This window comes from Rhinoderma darwinii, chromosome 1 (assembly GCF_050947455.1).
Source record: "Rhinoderma darwinii isolate aRhiDar2 chromosome 1, aRhiDar2.hap1, whole genome shotgun sequence".
Lineage (NCBI taxonomy): Eukaryota > Metazoa > Chordata > Amphibia > Anura > Rhinodermatidae > Rhinoderma > Rhinoderma darwinii.
In genome coordinates, this window is record NC_134687.1 from 80,379,134 (window position 1) to 80,396,748 (window position 17,615).

At 42.8% G+C, this 17,615-nt stretch overlaps 1 protein-coding gene across 2 annotated transcripts in view; it reads right to left on the bottom strand.

Annotated features, from left to right (window-relative positions):
- The window catches only part of SGCZ (sarcoglycan zeta), a 982,319-nt gene that overhangs the window by 652,143 nt on the left and 312,561 nt on the right, over positions 1 to 17,615 (bottom strand). The gene's annotated exons all lie outside the window — the stretch shown is intronic.

Genomic DNA, 17,615 nt, shown 5'->3' on the forward strand with positions numbered 1-17,615 from the left:
AAATTTAAAATCAATAAAATAATGAACTCCCTAAGGCCTCATGCATATGACCATACTTTTGAGGTCGCAATTTATCCGTATTTTGGTGGATAAATTACGAGCCCATTATTTTCTATGGCCCATGCACATTAACATGATTTACACTAATCGGTACGGGGGCAACAATTGTGGACCGCAAAAACTCAGGACAAGTCATTTTACGGTCTGCAAATGCGAATTCACTAATACTAGTGAATTGTTGTGGATCCGTGAGTCCGGATGACACACAGATGCACAACCCCTGGATTTGCGGACAGCAAAAGCAATTGGGTCGTGTGCATACGACCTTAAAAATAGACCTCCAGCAGAAAAACAACTTTCCATCACTGTACCACTCGCCTGATTATCTATCATGCTGTAATGACGGGGGGTAGGGAAACGGACAAGTGAGCCCTAGTCTACCCGCCACTCTGTCCCTGCCTACTTGCAACGACCCGCCCTAGGCGACGGGGTACAACAGGGCGGCGGTCCCTGCGCTCAGTAAGTGCACGACAAACACGACAAACATACAAGGGAATACAAGCAAGGGAAAGGGGCAGTTGCCCACGGCAACACCATGAGCAACCAGAGTGGTGAACGAGCCGAGTCAAGCCAGGAGTGTGCGAGGTACCAAACGAAGAGCAGAAGAGTAGTCAGTAAGCCAGGGTCTGTATGGAGCAGGATCAAAATAGAAGGAGCTGTAGCTGGGCCAGGACACCACACGAAAAGAATCACAAGCACCGAGGGACAGGAAGGGCAGGCTTAAATAGACCGAGGGCGGGAGCTAGCTGAGTCTGGCCAGGTTGCGATAGGCTCTCCCACTCCTAAGCCTGCCAGCCTGAGTGGTGGAAGCTGGAGTCAGTCTCAAGGATGTAGATTCAGGTGCTGACTGATTAATTATGGGAGTTAACCCCGAAGCTGTGCCTGGCAGATCCTTTACAGTACCCCCCCTTTTATGAGGGGCCACCGGACCCTTTCTAAGTGGACCTGGCTTACTGGGGAAACGCAGGTGGAACCTCCTGACCAATACCCCAGCGTGAACATCCCGGGCGGGTACCCAAGTCCTCTCCTCGGGCCCGTATCCTCTCCAATGGACCAGGTACTGGAGGGAGCCTTGGACCATCTTGCTGTCCACAATCTTGGCCACCTCGAATTCCACCCCCTCAGGGGTGAGGACGGGAACAGGAGATCTCCTCGAGGGAGCCAAGGACGGGGAGCAGCGTTTAAGGAGGGAGGCATGAAACACGTCGTGTATACGAAAAGACGGGGGTAACTCCAGCCGGAAGGAGACAGGATTGAGGACCTCAATGACCTTATATGGCCCAATAAACCGGGGAGCAAACTTCTTGGACGGAACCTTGAGACGCAAGTTCCCTAGACGACAACCACACCAGATCCCCGACCATAAACAGGGGGTTAGCAGAACGTTTTCTATCAGCCTGAGTTTTTTGTACGCTCTGGGACGCCTCTAGGTTCTTCTGAACCTGGGCCCAGACTGTGCACAGTTCCCGATGAACGACCTCTACCTCGGGATTGTTGGAACTACCCGGTGAAACGGAGGAGAACCGTGGATTAAACCCAAAATTACAGAAAAAGGGGGAGACCCCTGACGAGTTACTGACCCGGTTATTAAGGGAAAATTCGGCGAGGGGAATGAATGAGACCCAATCATATTGACAGTCAGAGACAAAACACATTAAATATTGTTCTACAGATTGATTAGTCCTCTCAGTTTGGCCATTGGTTTCAGGATGGAAGGCAGAGGAGAAGGACAGATCAATCTCCAACTTCATACAGAAGGCTCTCCAAAACAATGAAACAAATTGTACCCCTCTGTCCGAAACAATATTGACAGGGACCCCATGGAGACGCAGGATGTGTTTGACAATCAAGGTAGCCAACGTCTTGGCGTTGGGTAGTTTCTTGAGGGGCACAAAGTGGCACATCTTACTGAAGCGGTCTACTACCACCCACACCACCGACTTGCCTTGGGATGGAGGCAAATCGGTGATAAAATCCATGGAGATATGTGTCCAAGGTCTCTGGGGAATGAACAACGAACGCAGTAAGCCCGCTGGTCAGGACCTGGGAGTCTTGGACCTAGCACAAACCTCACAAGCGGCGACGTAGGCCTTAACGTCTTTAGGCAACCCAGGCCACCAATAGTTTCTAGTAATGAGGTGTTTGGTACCCAGGATGCCTGGATGACCAGATAGTGCGGAGTCATGATTTTCCCTAAGTACCCTTAGCCGGAATTGCAGGGGAACAAACAGCTTGTTCTCAGGAAGGTTCCCGGGAGCTGAACCTTGATCAGCAGCAATTTCAAAGACTAAATCAGAATCGATCGAGGAAATGATTATACCTGGAGGCAAAATACAAGCAGGATCTTCCTCCGAAGGAGGGCTGGCCATGAAGCTACGCGACAGTGCATCAGCCTTAATATTTTTAGACCCAGCCCTATAGGTAACCAAAAAATTGAATCTGGTAAAAAATAACGCCCATCGAGCTTGTCTCGGGTTTAGCCTCCGGGCAGATTCTAGGAAAACCAGATTCTTGTGGTCGGTAAGGACCGTTACCTGGTGCCTAGCCCCCTCCAGGAAGTGGCGCCACTCTTCAAATGCCCATTTAATGGCTAAGAGTTCGCGGTTGCCAATATCATAGTTACTCTCAGTTGGCGAAAACTTCCTGGAGAAGTAGGCACAGGGGGCGGAGATGGGTGAGGGACCTGGTACCCTGGGACAAGACAGCCCCCACTCCCACCTCAGATGCGTCAACTTCCACGATAAATGGCTCCATTTGGTTGGGCTGAACCAGCACTGGGGCCGAGATAAAGCACCTCTTAAGGATCTCAAAAGCCTGGACAGCCTCAGGAGGCCAGTGGAGGAGATCAGCTCCTTTGCGAGTGAGGTCCGTAAGAGGCTTAGCGATGACCGAGAAGTTAGCAATAAATCTCCTGTAATAATTAGCGAACCCCAAAAAACACTGTAACGCCTTCAGGGAGGCAGGTTGGACCCATTCCGCCACAGCCTGAACCTTGGCGGGGTCCATGCGGAATTCATGAGGAGTGAGGATTTGACCCAAAAATTGTATTTCCTGTACCCCAAACACACAATTTTCGGTTTTGGCAAACAGTTTGTTTTCCCGAAGGACCTGGAGCACCTTCCTGACATGCTCAATGTGGGAGGACCAGTCCTTGGAAAACACGAGTATGTCATCAAGGTACACTACAAGAAATATCCCCAGGTAATTTCTCAAAATCTCATTTATGAAATTCTGGAAGACCGCAGGGGCATTACACAACCCAAAGGGCATGACGAGGTATTCGAAATGGCCTTCGGGCGTGTTAAACGCAGTCTTCCACTCATCCCCCTCTTTGATGCGGATAAGGTTATACGCCCCACGTAGATCCAACTTAGAGAACCATTGGGCCCCCTGAACCTGATTGAAGAGATCAGGAATCAAAGGAAGGGGATACTGGTTCCTTACCGTGACCTTATTCAGGCTACGGTAGTCAATGCATGGCCTAAGACCACCATCCTTCTTCCCTACGAAGAAGAAGCCAGCACCTACCGGAGAAGTAGAGGGACGAATGTAACCCTTGGCCAGGCATTCCTGGATATACTCTCTCATGGCTTTACGTTCGGGACAAGAAAGATTAAATATCCTACCCTTAGGAAGCTTAGCTCCTGGTACCAATTCGATAGCGCAATCGTATTCTCTATGAGGAGGTAACACTTCGGAGGCCTCCTTAGAGAAAACATCAGCGAAGTCCTGAACAAACTCGGGTAGCGTGTTCGCCTCCTCAGGGGGAGAAATAGAATTAACAGAAAAACATGACGTAAAACATTCATATCCCCATTTGGTTAGCTCCCCAGTATTCCAGTCAAACGTGGGATTATGCAACTGCAACCAGGGAAGGCATAGAACCAAATCGTACGATAATCCCTGCATCAACAGTACAGAGCACTGCTCCAAATGCATGGAGCCGACAAGGAGTTCAAAAACAGGGGTATGCTGTGTAAAATAACCATTAGCAAGAGGAGTGGAGTCGATACCCACTACCTGTCCCAGGTTTAGGCAAATCAATCAGAGGCATAGCAAGAGACATAGCAAATTCCACAGACATGATATTAGTAGAGGACCCTGAATCCACGAAGGCACTGCCGGTAGCAGATCTACCACCAAAAGAGACCTGAAAGGGAAGCAAGATCTTAGTACGTTTCCTATTTATGGGAAATACCTGTGCGCCCAAGTGACCTCCCCGATGATCACTTAGGCGCGGAAGTTCTCTGGCTGCATTCTTACGCTTAGGACAGTTGTTCACTTGATGCTTGTCATCCCCACAGTAGAACCAGAGACCATTCTTCCTGCGGAATTCTCTACGTTGTTGGGGGGACACGGAGGCCCCGAGTTGCATAGGTATCTCTGAGTCTTTTGGGGAGGAACGAAGCAACGGAACTTCGGGAGGCATCATGGGGGAGTCGGAGGAGAAAACACATAAACGTTCACGTTGTCGTTCCCTGAGACGTCGGTCAAGTCGTACCGCTAAAGCCATAACCTGGTCTAGGGAGTCAGAAGAGGGATAGCTAACTAGCAGGTCTTTCAGGGCATTCGACAGACCCAACCTAGACTGGCACTTTAAGGCAGGGTCATTCCACCGAGAAGCTACGCACCACTTCCTAAAGTCAGAACAATACTACTCAACAGGTCTCTTACCCTGACTTAAGGTCACCAGCTGACTCTCGGCAAAGGCAGTCCTGTCAGTCTCGTCATAAATAAGTCAGAGAGCAGAAAATAAACAATCAACGGAGGAAAGTTCAGGGGCATCAGGAGCCAAGGAGAAGGCCCACTCTGGGGGCCCTTCCTGGAGCCGGGACATAATTATACCCACCCGCTGGCTCTCAGAACCTGAGGAATGGGGCTTTAAACGAAAGTAAAGCCTACAACTCTCCCGAAAGGAGAGAAAAGCCCTCCGGTCCCCTGAGAACAGGTCGGGCAACTTGAGGTGGGGTTCAAGAGGTGAGGTGAGGGGAACTACCAAGGTAGCATCAGGCTAGTTGACCCTCTGAGCCAGGGCCTGGACCTGTAGGGAGAGACCCTGCATTTGCTGAGCCAGGGTCTCACGGGGGTCCATAGTGGTGTCAGGGACCAGGGTAGACTAGGTATGGGCTTGTGATTATGTAATGACGGGGGGTAGGGAAACGGAAAAGTGAGCCCTAGTCTACCCGCCACTCTGTCCCTGCCTACTTGCAACGACCCGCCCTAGGCGACGGGGTACAACTGGGCGGCGGTCCCTGCGCTCAGTAAGTGCACGACAAACACGACAAACATACAAGGGAATACAAGCAAGGGAAAGGGGCAGTTGCCCACGGCAACACAGTGAGCAACCAGAGTGGTGAACGAGCCGAGTCAAGCCAGGAGTGTGCGAGGTACCAAACGAAGAGCAGAAGAGTAGTCAGTAAGCCAGGGTCTGTATGGAGCAGGATCAAAATAGAAGGAGCTGTAGCTGGGCCAGGACACCACACGAAAAGAATCACAAGCACCGAGGGACAGGAAGGGCAGGCTTAAATAGACCGAGGGCGGGAGCTAGCTGAGTCTGGCCAGGTTGCGATAGGCTCTCCCACTCCTAAGCCTGCCAGCCTGAGTGGTGGAAGCTGGAGTCAGTCTCAGGGATGTAGATTCAGGTGCTGACTGATTAATTATGGGAGTTAACCCCGAAGCTGTGCCTGGCAGATCCTTTACACATGCTCTGGACATCTTTAATACATAAGATACTCAATTTCCTAAGACCTAACATCAATCTGCTTCTTATCAGGCACCACCTTGAATTTTAGATCACACCCTGCTTTGTCTTTCTCTGTGCTATGCTATCAATCCCATGATGCCTCAGCACAGCATCCAATGAGCAGCTAGAGACAGTGCCAACTCTGCTTGCTGGGAGGGCATTGGGATTATCATTCCTTTAAAATTCTCATAAATAAACTAAGAGGATATAAGTATATCCAGGGAGGATGAGTAGTGATCTTCTTTATTAGACAGGAATCTGTCTAATCATTAGCAGTAACTTTGATAGGAGTCCCCCCCCCTCCTGTGGAGAGCCAGTTAAGAAACTGAAACATAGAATTCCTTAATGGATCAAGTGGGAATTTATATGGACAGTGATGTCAGGGGCTTCTTTGCAAAGTACCGACGTCATTTTCCGTATTTGGACAGTGACATCAGGAGCAGTGCCGGTGTCCCCGGGCAGACTGCTAGATGATGCTCTGCCCTGGGACTCCAGCACTACGAAAGCTCCTGAAGTTAATATCCATATATGGACAGTGAAGTAAAGAGCTTCCACAGTGATGGAGTCCCCGGGCAGAGCGCTAATAGATGCTCTGCTCTGGGACTCAGGCCCTCCCAAAGATCCTGACATCAATGTCTATATATAGACAGTAACTTCAAGAGTTTTCCCAGGGCCAGTCCTCAGGCGACGTATCTAACTGTATGTCACACAGTGGGATATGTTTGGGCCTTTCATTAGAGGTATACGTCGGGAGTCTTCCCGACGTATACCTCCATCGAAAGGCCAAAACGTGATGTGACTGGGGCCTAATACAGAATTGTACAGTTGTATGAAATTTATTTTTACATTTTTTATTTATATGACCATATAATTGATATATATGATCATCGAATTGATCTATGGAGGAAAAAGGACCCTACAGCTTTTTAAAATTTAGACACCTCATCAAGTAACATTAAAAACATAAATAGCTTGCATGACTAGTGTGATTTTACAGCGATTTTCAATGCGTGAACAGCTTTGGACAACGATTCCTGAGCAAATTTTGTTTCATTTTGAACGCCCCACTAGTGTAGCCCCAGCCTTATGAACCACATATTTTATTAAGGCCTCATTATGATTTGGATTTTGGTTTGGAATTACAGCATTTTAAATATTTCCTTTTTTTCTATGTAATGTTTCTACTGATAAAAAAAATGTTGTCTTGAAGGCAATGTGGATGAAAACTCTCATTAACTATGTTGTACAGCACAGTTCAGTCCAATGTTCCTTCTTCCAAAAGGCATTAGAACTGGGTGGTAAGATATTGAATGTTTTAGACACAGTAAATTAATAGTAAATAACTTGTCAGATTGTCAATTTTCATATTAATAAGATTCTTATTAACTTGTTACTGCTATCAGAATACATTAAAATTCAATGTCAGTTTTGAGATTGTCACATTATGTGAAACTGACTGCAATTATTTGGAAATGACTGATTCATTCAGCTTTTTATTAAAGTTGCCTTAAAAAGAAAGATAAAAATGTGTTAACCAATGCACAGAACTTACATAATATATGAATTCTGCAGACATAAGTCTATTTTGGCTATCTGTTACTGCTAAGAGTAATATACAGCATTTATGCAAATTAAGTGGGTGCTCTCTTTTATATAAGCAAGTATTCAGAAGGAAAAAGAAATAATTTACATCTTGGTTGACTATCTTGTAGAACAGTTTATATTGTTGAATACTGTATATCCTCTATACCAGCGGTAGCCAAATAGTAAATTGTAATCTACCGGTAAGTCTCACAACAGGAAGCAGTAGATCTTGATGCAAGGTCACCAGGTCAGAGTGGCTAAACGGCTTCCTCATAGGTTTGTGATTCAGTGTGCTTATAACCATCTTTTTCTATTGAAATGCTCGTGGGTCAATCATATAGATATTTTTGTGTCTTGTGATTCTTTCACACTCAGTTTTAGCCCTATGTTTAACGTGTACGTTGGGAAAAGCTCTTGATGTACACTTTAAACGTATCCATATGGCACCATTAGCCTGACGGAAGTCAAAAAAGTGTCCCGAGGGGAGCTCCAGTGACATAGCTATCCCTTACATGCTGGGCCCCTGTGCAGCTGCAGAGGTTGCACATATGGTATGAACTAAGGACTTGAAAATGTGGATAGCTTAGGGAGCAGGGCATGTAGATTAATATGTTAGGGTATGTTCACATGCAGTGTGTTCAGGCGTATTTCAGGGCGTTTACGCCTCAAAAAACAGCTGAAAAAAATGGAAGCTGAACGCCTACAAAAATCAATGGGAAAAACAGCATTTAGTTCATACGGGGCGTCTTAATACACCGCTAAAAAGACGCTCCATAAATTGAAGTAGCATGTCATTTCTTGAGGCGTTTTTTGGAGATGATTTTCCATCAAACTCTATGAAAAACGCCTCAAAAAACGCCTCAAAAGAAGCCGGAAAAGAAGCCTCAAAAGAAGCTCCAAATTAAAGAGGCTGTTTTCTCTGAAAATCACTCCGTATTTTCAGACGTTTTTGTGTGTGCACATACTCTTAGGGTGCTTTCATAATGATATAAACTGCTTGACTTATTGATCTCAATGCTAAAAAAATAAAAATGATCAAGGCAAATCTTGTAAAAGAGAATTTAAAAAAAATTACGGAACTGGCGCATTTTGATATCAGTGTCTTTCTCATAGTAATGAATAGAATCATCTATTTTTTTTTTCTTTAAAAAAAAAGCATGCAGAAAAAAAATACAACTGTGAATGCAAATACCAAATATTTCTTTTCACACACACCTCAAGAACATGGAGCACAGTTTGATTTGGTGAGATAAATGCTGTAATTTCCCCCTTTCACATGGTCCCCTACCTCAAACAGGCATGGTCCAATGCAAACTCATCAGCAGGTGGAGTATTAAAAAAAGCAAAAGTTTTATGTGCAACGATATTGTAGCAAGCACAAGAAGACAATTTGCAACCTGTTTAAGAACTGAAAATACCAAAGAGATTTGTATTGTTTTATGTTCTTTCATAACCAGAGGCCCATAAAATCAAAATGTTTCACCACTGTTTTCAAAAATATACAAATTTAATGATATTTAATGATATATATAAAACAAAATGCTTTCACTTAATGCATGGCATATGTAACTCAGTACATTTAATTTAGCAAATTCAGGCATAAAGATCAAAACCGTTATTGATCTTACTGTTAAGCTTTGAGGAAGTTGAGCGAAGACTTACAGTACAACATCCTCATTCAGCTTAATGAATCTCTCTTATTCCTTTGTTTCCTACCTTTACTCGACATTGCTCCAGGTTATGAAAAAAACTTCAGAGATTTTCCCATTTTATATGCAGCTCTCATTTTTAACATACACTATTACTTTTTGAACTAAAAAATATCAACAATGTGATTCTAGTTTATTTTTTCATTTTCAAGGTTTTTGTTAAATACGAAGTACAGCGATTTAGCCACTGATGCCAAATTACACGCCCCAAGTGATAAAATAGTAGCATTCTCTTTTGTCATTATGGGTCACAGAACAACTGAATCGTCAGATAGTTAAAGAAAAACACGTCAAAAAGTAGGAAATTCTCTTTATTGCCATTAAAGGGCATTTTTAATTTTACAACCATTTGATTGCTTCAATGAATCTGAAATAAAACAAATGAAGCAAATTTGCAAATACACTTTGTTAAAAATATGATTCTTTTTTGTGTTTACAGCTCCTATTCTGAGCTATGTGTTTCCATGATTACCAACTACAAAAACTTGTGTGCAGTCTGATGCTGCAGTCATACGTTACTCCACAGGACTTATTTTTATAGACAGCAGCAGCCAATATAAAAAAGGCAGATGTAAGAGCGAGGGGGGCAGCAGCAGCCTGAACTAGTCATTGATCACAGCTCTGCCTAAATGAACTTAAGCTTAAAATCAGCAAAGCAGAAATTATTACTGTGCTGGGACTAATGGTGGTATTAATACTAGAGATGAGCGAACTTATGAAAAGTTCGGTTCGGCAGGTATGCCGAATTTCGTGAAAAAGTTTGATTCGGACCGAACTAGTTCTGACCTAACCTGTAATACAAGAAAGCCCCTAAAAATCGTGTATAACACTGTTTAAAAGTCCTAGAAGCCCTGTATAACACTCTTAGGTCACCCATGAGTGTATCCAAGTACTTTTGAGTAGTCTTTAAGGCAAAGTTAGTGTCAAAGTTACGCCAACATGTATGGCTATAGGAAAACGGATGGGACACGGTGATAACTAACAGAAAACACTGCACTTGTGCATGTTGTATGCTTAATGCATTGTTAAAAAAGGTAAAAAAATTAACCATTTTAGGCGGCTGATGCCTGCCAGGGTTCATACATATAAAGTGGTAAAAGAAGAAGCAATGGCTTTTGACAAGCCCTCCAAAAATTTACCCTTTTTATTGGCAGATGCCTGCCGGGGTTCTTCCATACATGGATGTAAAAGCAACAAGCAATGGCTTTTGACAAGCCCTCCAAAAATTGACCCTTTTTATTGGCAGATGCTTGCCGGGGTTCATCCAATACATGGATGTAAAAGCAACAAGCAATGACTTTTGACAAGCCCTCCAAAAATGGACCCTTTTTATTGGCAGATGCCTGTTGGGGTTCATCCATACATGGATGTAAAAGCAACAAGCAATGGCTTTTGACAAGCCCTCCAAAAATTGACCCTTTTTATTGGCAAGGGTGGTAGTAGTAGTAGCAGCACATTAAAAGACACTGGACAGTCACAGGACAAAGCCCTGTGGTGGGGCAAGCCTCAGGCCTGCTTATAGCAGACGGTCGGCAGTGGAGGTGTATTGGTGGTAGTAGAGGTAGCCAACACAGACAGCAAGGGTGGTAGACTGGTAGTAGCAGCACATTAAAAAAAGAGACTGGACGACAGTCACAGGACAAAGCCCTGTGGTGGGGCAGGCCTGCTTGTAGCAGACAACAGTGGAGGTGTATTGGTGGTAGTAGAGGTAGCCAACACAGACAACAAGGGTGGTAGTAGTAGTAGCAGCACATTAAAAAAAGAGACTGGACGACAGTCACAGGACAAAGCCCTGTGGTGGGGCAGGCCTCAGGCCTGCTTGTAGCAGACGGGCGGCAGTGGAGGTGTATTGGTGGTAGTAGAGGTAGCCAAAACAGACAGCAAGGGTGGTAGTAGTAGTAGCAGCACATTAAAAAAAGAGACTGGACGACAGTCACAGGAGAAAGCCCTGTGGTGGGGCAGGCCTGCTTGTAGCAGACGGCAGTGGAGGTGTATTGGTGGTAGTAGAGGTAGCCAACACAGACAGCAAGGGTGGTAGTAGTAGTAGTAGTAGTATTAGTAGCACATTAAAAAAAGAGACTGGACAACAGTCACAGGACAAAGCCCTGTGGTGGGGCAGGCCTCAGGCCTGCTTGTAGCAGACGGGCGGCAGTGGAGGTGTATTGGTGGTAGTAGAGGTAGCCAACACAGACAGCAAGGGTGGTAGTAGTAGTAGCAGCACATTAAAAAAAGAGACTGGACAGTAACAAGACAAAGCCCTGTGGTGGGGCAGGCCTGCTTGTAGCAGACGGCAGTGGAGGTGTATTGGTGGTAGTAGAGGTAGCCAACACAGACAGCAAGGGTGGTAGTAGTAGTAGCAGCAGCACATTAAAAAAAGAGTGGACAGGACAGAATCCCGTAGTAGCAGGCGGCAGTAGCAGGCGGCAGCGGCAGCAGCAGCAATGTCAGATCTAATCAGTGGCATCAGGCACAGGGGTTTTAAAATCCTCACCGATCCACGCTTGATTCATTTTCAGAAACGTGAGATTTTCCAAGCTGTTGGCGGACAATCTTGTTCGCTTAGGGGTGACGAAGCCCCCTGCCACGCTGAATACCCTCTCTGACGCTACACTGAAGGGTGGACAAGACAGTACACCCATGGCAAACTGGGCCAGTTCTTGCCAATGATCCAATCTGCTGACTCAGAAGTCCATGGGGTCTGGGATCAGCATTTCTGACGGAGAAAGGGCACAGTTCAGGTACGAGTGAACCTGGTTGTTTAGGTGCTGCACCTGTACCGAGAGTACAAGCAAGAGCAGAAACACTTATGAGGTCATTCCTAAATTAAAATCAGCTGGGCAAAATGTGTGGAGTGTCTGGGTTGCTCCCTCTGCAAGAGCGGTGCTGCAGTGGCGGTGACCGCCACACGGTGCTGCAACCAATAGAGTAGGGACGCACTTTAAAGAGGTCGCCGTGAAGTGGCAAGTGGGCTTGCATACAATTTGATCAAAATGGTAACAAAGAACCTCATGTTCATGTTTTTAAATTTTGCCTAGCCACAATTGATCATAGTATATAGTGGATGTGCGGTCCATGTCTAGTCTCCCTTATTGATATTACATAGTGAATCCCCCTCATTTCTTTTGTTTTACTTGATACCAGCACTCCACACATTTGGCCCAGCTGATTTTAATTTAGGAATGACCTCATAAGTGTTTCTGCTCTTGCTTGTACTCTCAGTTGTCCACTGGGGCGCATGGTAAGGTGAGCTTATTCCATCTGTTCACTTGTTCTGCTACTGTGGGGTGGTGTCTGTTGCTGTTTTGCTGCACTTGTGGGGGGACATGGCCCAGAGCTAGGGAGGCTTGGCTTGGCCTGATGGCATGGGTGCTTTTGGTCCTCTGGGTTGCTCCCTCTGCAAGAGTGGTGCTGCAGTGGCGGTGACCGCCACACAATGCTGCAACCTACAGAGTAGAGACCCACTTTAAAGAGGTCGCCGTGAAGTGGCAAGTGGGCTTGCATACAATTTGATCAAAATGTTAACAAAGAACCTTATGTTCATGTTTTTAAATTTTGCCTTGCCGCAATTGATCATAGTATATAGTGGCTGTGCAGTCCATGTCTAGTCTCCCTTATTGATATAGTAATAGTATAGTGCTATTATTCAGACACTTTGTGGTGGTAAATTGTTATCATAGACTGGATAAATTATTCAGAATTAGTATGGTGGTATTGTTCAGTCACTATATAGTGGTATAATGTGGCCATGGTGCGGCTGTATTATCAAGTGACAGTGACAGTATAGTGATATTATTCAATTCAGTAACTGTATGTTAGTATTGTTCAGTCATTATGTGGTTGTAATATGTGGTCATGGTGTGGAGGTTTTAGTCAGTAACAGTATGGTGGTATTAACCAGTCACTATGTAGCAGTAGTAATATGTGGTAATGGTGTGGAGGTATTTTCCAGTAACGGTATGGTGGTATTATTCAGTCAATATGTAATATGTTGTCATAGCGTAGCGATGTTAATCAGTAACAGCATGGTAGTATTATTTATTCACTATGTTGTGGTAATATTTGCTTATGGTGTAGCGGTATTATTTGTCTCTTGTATAATGGTATTATTGGTAATATTGGCCTTAGTATACTGTGTTTTGTTCAATAACAATTTGGTGATATTTGCTCCTTGTTTAGTGGATAGTGGTATTATTTAGTAACTTTATGACTGCATAATTTAGAGGCACATTATCATACATAGAAACTGATCTTATACCTTTGTTGTCTTTGAGACTAGCAATGCCACAGGGGGAATCCAAACAACAAGCTGAAAATAAGGGTTTCGGGTTTAAAAATGTATCCTGGGTCACATAGGTTCAAATGTCTTGATTTTACCTTTTTCTCTGTTTTTAACCAGCATTTTGTTTTGGATTGAGTAGTTAGCTCATTTTGTTCCATTGTGAACTCTTTACATTATTTTTTAATGACTTGAAATTAGCAATTTGCCAATTCATAATTTGAAGCAACACAGAACTGTCTGAATGCTTCAAATTTTTAGCAAAATAGATTTTCAATTATTTGATTAAAAATCAAATCATTTCTATTACTATATTGTTTACCTGAAAAATACTGAATATTATACCATAACAGTACCCACAATAATGCAAATTCATTTGCAATTCATTAATACTACAAACGTAGTGGAAGACCACCTGACCATTTTTCTTTATGAAAATAGTGCAAATAGGGCAAGAGCAGTAATAGGAACTCCATTACTTATAATTAATTGGTAAGTAGGCAGATGTTAGTATATATGAGCCTGTATAATATGTAGTTGCACTCTGCTTTGGCTAATGAATGACCCTCCTGAAGTTTCAAAAACCGACAACCACTTTAAAAATAGTTTTCTTATTCTGAAGGTTATTAAACTCTGCAATGAACCTGATATATCTGCAAATTATATAATTATTTCACTTTGTAATTATTCTCACCCAACTACTCCTAATATGAAATGTCTAAAATAACTAGCACATACATATGATGGTTTACAAATAATTAAAGCATTGTGTTTAAAACTTAAGCTAAATTATTATACTTAGATTATTTAAATTATTTGCAAGTATAAGTAAGTGAAAAAGTCTACATTTAAGTCACAGTGTGATTAATGCAAATTATTTCACAATCAACCTAATAAATTGTGACAATGGATTCGCTTAGTCTTAATAAACTTGATTTATTCCAAAAATAATATTCAACCTCCCACTGTTCCACAAATGAATAATTCACATCTTTTTGCCAAGTAATATAACAAGAAGACCTATTGCAAATTCTGAAGAGTGAAGGCTAGACAAAATAGTTCTTTAAATTAGTTTCATTAAATGTTAGTGCATTGGAGAGTAAATTAAAGTAACCAGTGTCAATAAAAGTTTACAAATTTGACAGATTAGGTTAAAGAACAAAGGAGGGAAATGCCAAAGTCAAGGCACTTATTAATAGTCTACAACTTTAAATCAGCGTTTCACATGACTTTTAACCATCCTTCCTCTTCACTGTCACTACTTATTTTAGACTCACAGTAGCAAATAGAACATTCACTTATACAGATAGAGCTGTCAGCCTGAATGAGTCATTGGTTGAACAAGCTCTGTTAACTTCGATTGCCATGTACACTTGTATTTGCATTTTGACTAGTTGTGGTGCAATATGTATATTCATTATAAACATGTAGAAATATTTTAACTATGCTAGTGATGTTAAGTGACAGTAAGTATAATATATATATATATATATATATATATATATATATACACACACACACACACACACACACACACACACACACACACACACACACACACACACACACACAGGCATAATAATAGTTGCATGAAATATAAAACGACTTGTTATGAAGTGTTTACCAATCAGTTAGAATATGAAGTGATTGCATATCACTATGATGTGACTTCACTTTCTGAATGCTGGGGGTCCAACTGCCATCATGGCATCAATCCTCAGAATGAAGGGACCCCTGCAGATCACCTGAGTGAAGAGGCAGAAGCCCTAATGGCTTTTTCCCTGCAAAAAGGCACTCCCATCCACAGGTGGGGCAGGAACTGCAACAAAGCCCAATTCACTTATAGATCAATCCAATACAGCGGTGAAAAGCAGGATCTATCCTGCACAACCAGTGAAGTTAGAGGAATGAAAGACTATAAGATTACAAAACCAGTTACCTTCAGCGTACAACGCGTTTCAAAGTCAGTCTGACTTCTTCATCAGGTAGACCTATCAGTTCTCATATAGGGCATCGTCATATCTCCCTCATATGTTAAAGAGAGGACACTTTATGCCACTGCACAGTCTCCTGCATATGGCTGCGGGGGGAATATACAGCTGTACAATGCTAGGAATTACTTATTTTCAAAATCTTATTTTCAGTAGTCCAGGCAGAGATAAGTTAACCCTCTACTAGGCATGTTCACCTTTTTAGCCAACTGTATGAAAAGTAGACTTTCTTACCGGTTATGTGATCGGTGGCTGACTTTTCTCTGCTTGGGAATCTTGCAAACATAATCTGTGTTTGTAGCAAGAGCAGGAAAGTTTTGTGAGCTTCTATCTCCCATATACAAGAGTTTATAAAAGGGAAAGATAACCTGATCATTGTCTAAACTAGAACCTGTATAGAGTACATCCTTATGTTTGTTTTATAGGGGAATATATGGTCACTCGTCTCCTCTAGTGCATCTGCCATGTGACATGGACTTTCAGCTAAGGGCATCTTGATAAACCATTTCTCATTCACTAAATACATAGAAAAATTATAAAATCCAACAGACAATTTACAAATCTGGTCTATCTTTTATACATACAAACAACCAAATGTTCTGCTTACTATAAAACACTGACAATTCATATTTATTAATAATAATTACAAAATATGTTGTTTTCTGTTTATTGTGTATTTTCCGATGTGCTTGAATATATTTTGTACAGGAATGTGTCTTTCACTGTGGCATGGAATATTAATCAAGGAAATGTTCCACAGTGAGCTGGTCTTGGCTTAAAGATTCATGAAAATCAGAACAGTGGATGTGCTCAAGCATCAAATGCCAGCTGTATATTCACAGTGTCTTTTTTTAAAAACATTTCTTCCTGCTCTGAGGCTAAGATAATGTCACTTAAAGTGTTTGGAAATCACTGTGCATTCATTGCAGAAATGCTTTTCTAAATAGTAAATGAATCCTTAAATACAAGTGAAGCCAGGTGAAAGAGGGAGCAATCCTGTAAATATAAAACCAGCAAATTTATTTTTCTATAAAATGTCCATTGAACATAGCTTATTGGTCCATGAAAAGCACAAATTTTATTGCACAGAAAATTATTTTCTAAATTAGCATATGCTCTAACAGCATAAAATGGATTACCAGAGCCACAAATGCCCTCAAGCATCTCATGTGAATGATAATCTTTTCAACAAAAAAAAACCACAAACAGCTCTGCATAATCTTTGCACAATGCTATACTCTGCGGAGGGATGGCTTAAAGTTTTAAATGCAGTTCAGTTGATTCAGCAAGTTATACTACTCCGTACAAGTTTATCATAATTGGGATTATAGTGTAGTTGTATTGACAGGATTTGCTTCCTATTATGTAGCTCAGATAAAGACTATGCTTCAATATAATAACGAACAGAATTACACAGTGTCGCAATAACAAATATTTAAAATTCTGTTTTTATTGGGTTTTTATTTGTGCATACAACAAAATAAGAGTTGTACAACAGTGCAAAGCAAGTAGGAATAACACTCTAACCAGTGTCCATGATATAGATGGCAGGACAGACAATACGATCAAGCCAGGCTATTAGTAGTGGCAAAAAAGTATTAGTGTGGGGCATATAACCAGTCCAGCGTGGTATTAGTCTCTTGTGGACTATGTGGTTGACAATTCTCAGTAGGAGGGGCAATGCTGAAAAGAGGATTTAATGTAGATCATACAGAACTGTAAGCAGAGAAAAGAAGAGGGTGCACATTTCTTCCGATATGGAACAAGTCCCTACCACTGAGCCCCCATAATGACAGTGGAGGTGAACAATAGAAATCCTGAAACAAGGCAGTGATGATAAAGTGCATGGTAGGCCAGAATTTACCCCAGTGTTAGACATAATAGAGGTTCCAGGCCCTTGGTGCCGAATCCTAAAGTGAGCCTAAACTTTATGCACTTACCTGAAGGAAAGTGGAAAGAATTGGGGCTGAAAGCAACAGCTGCTAAGAAAACAGTATGCTCTGTAGACTAATAAAAAAATTGTGCAATGTAGACAATGTGAGCTGTAAACCGCAAAACCTCTCGGTCAGCATTGGACTCACCCACCGGAGGACGGGAGCCTGCAGCCCCGGATTCCCGGGCAAGCGCCGCTGATTATGGCAGAGAATAACGCTATTGGCCCCCTGCTCCACCAATTACTCTTGTAAGTCTATTTAAGACCTGGGGCCTACTAGATGATGGTAGGACACAGAGGACATCAGCGTCGAGGAGCA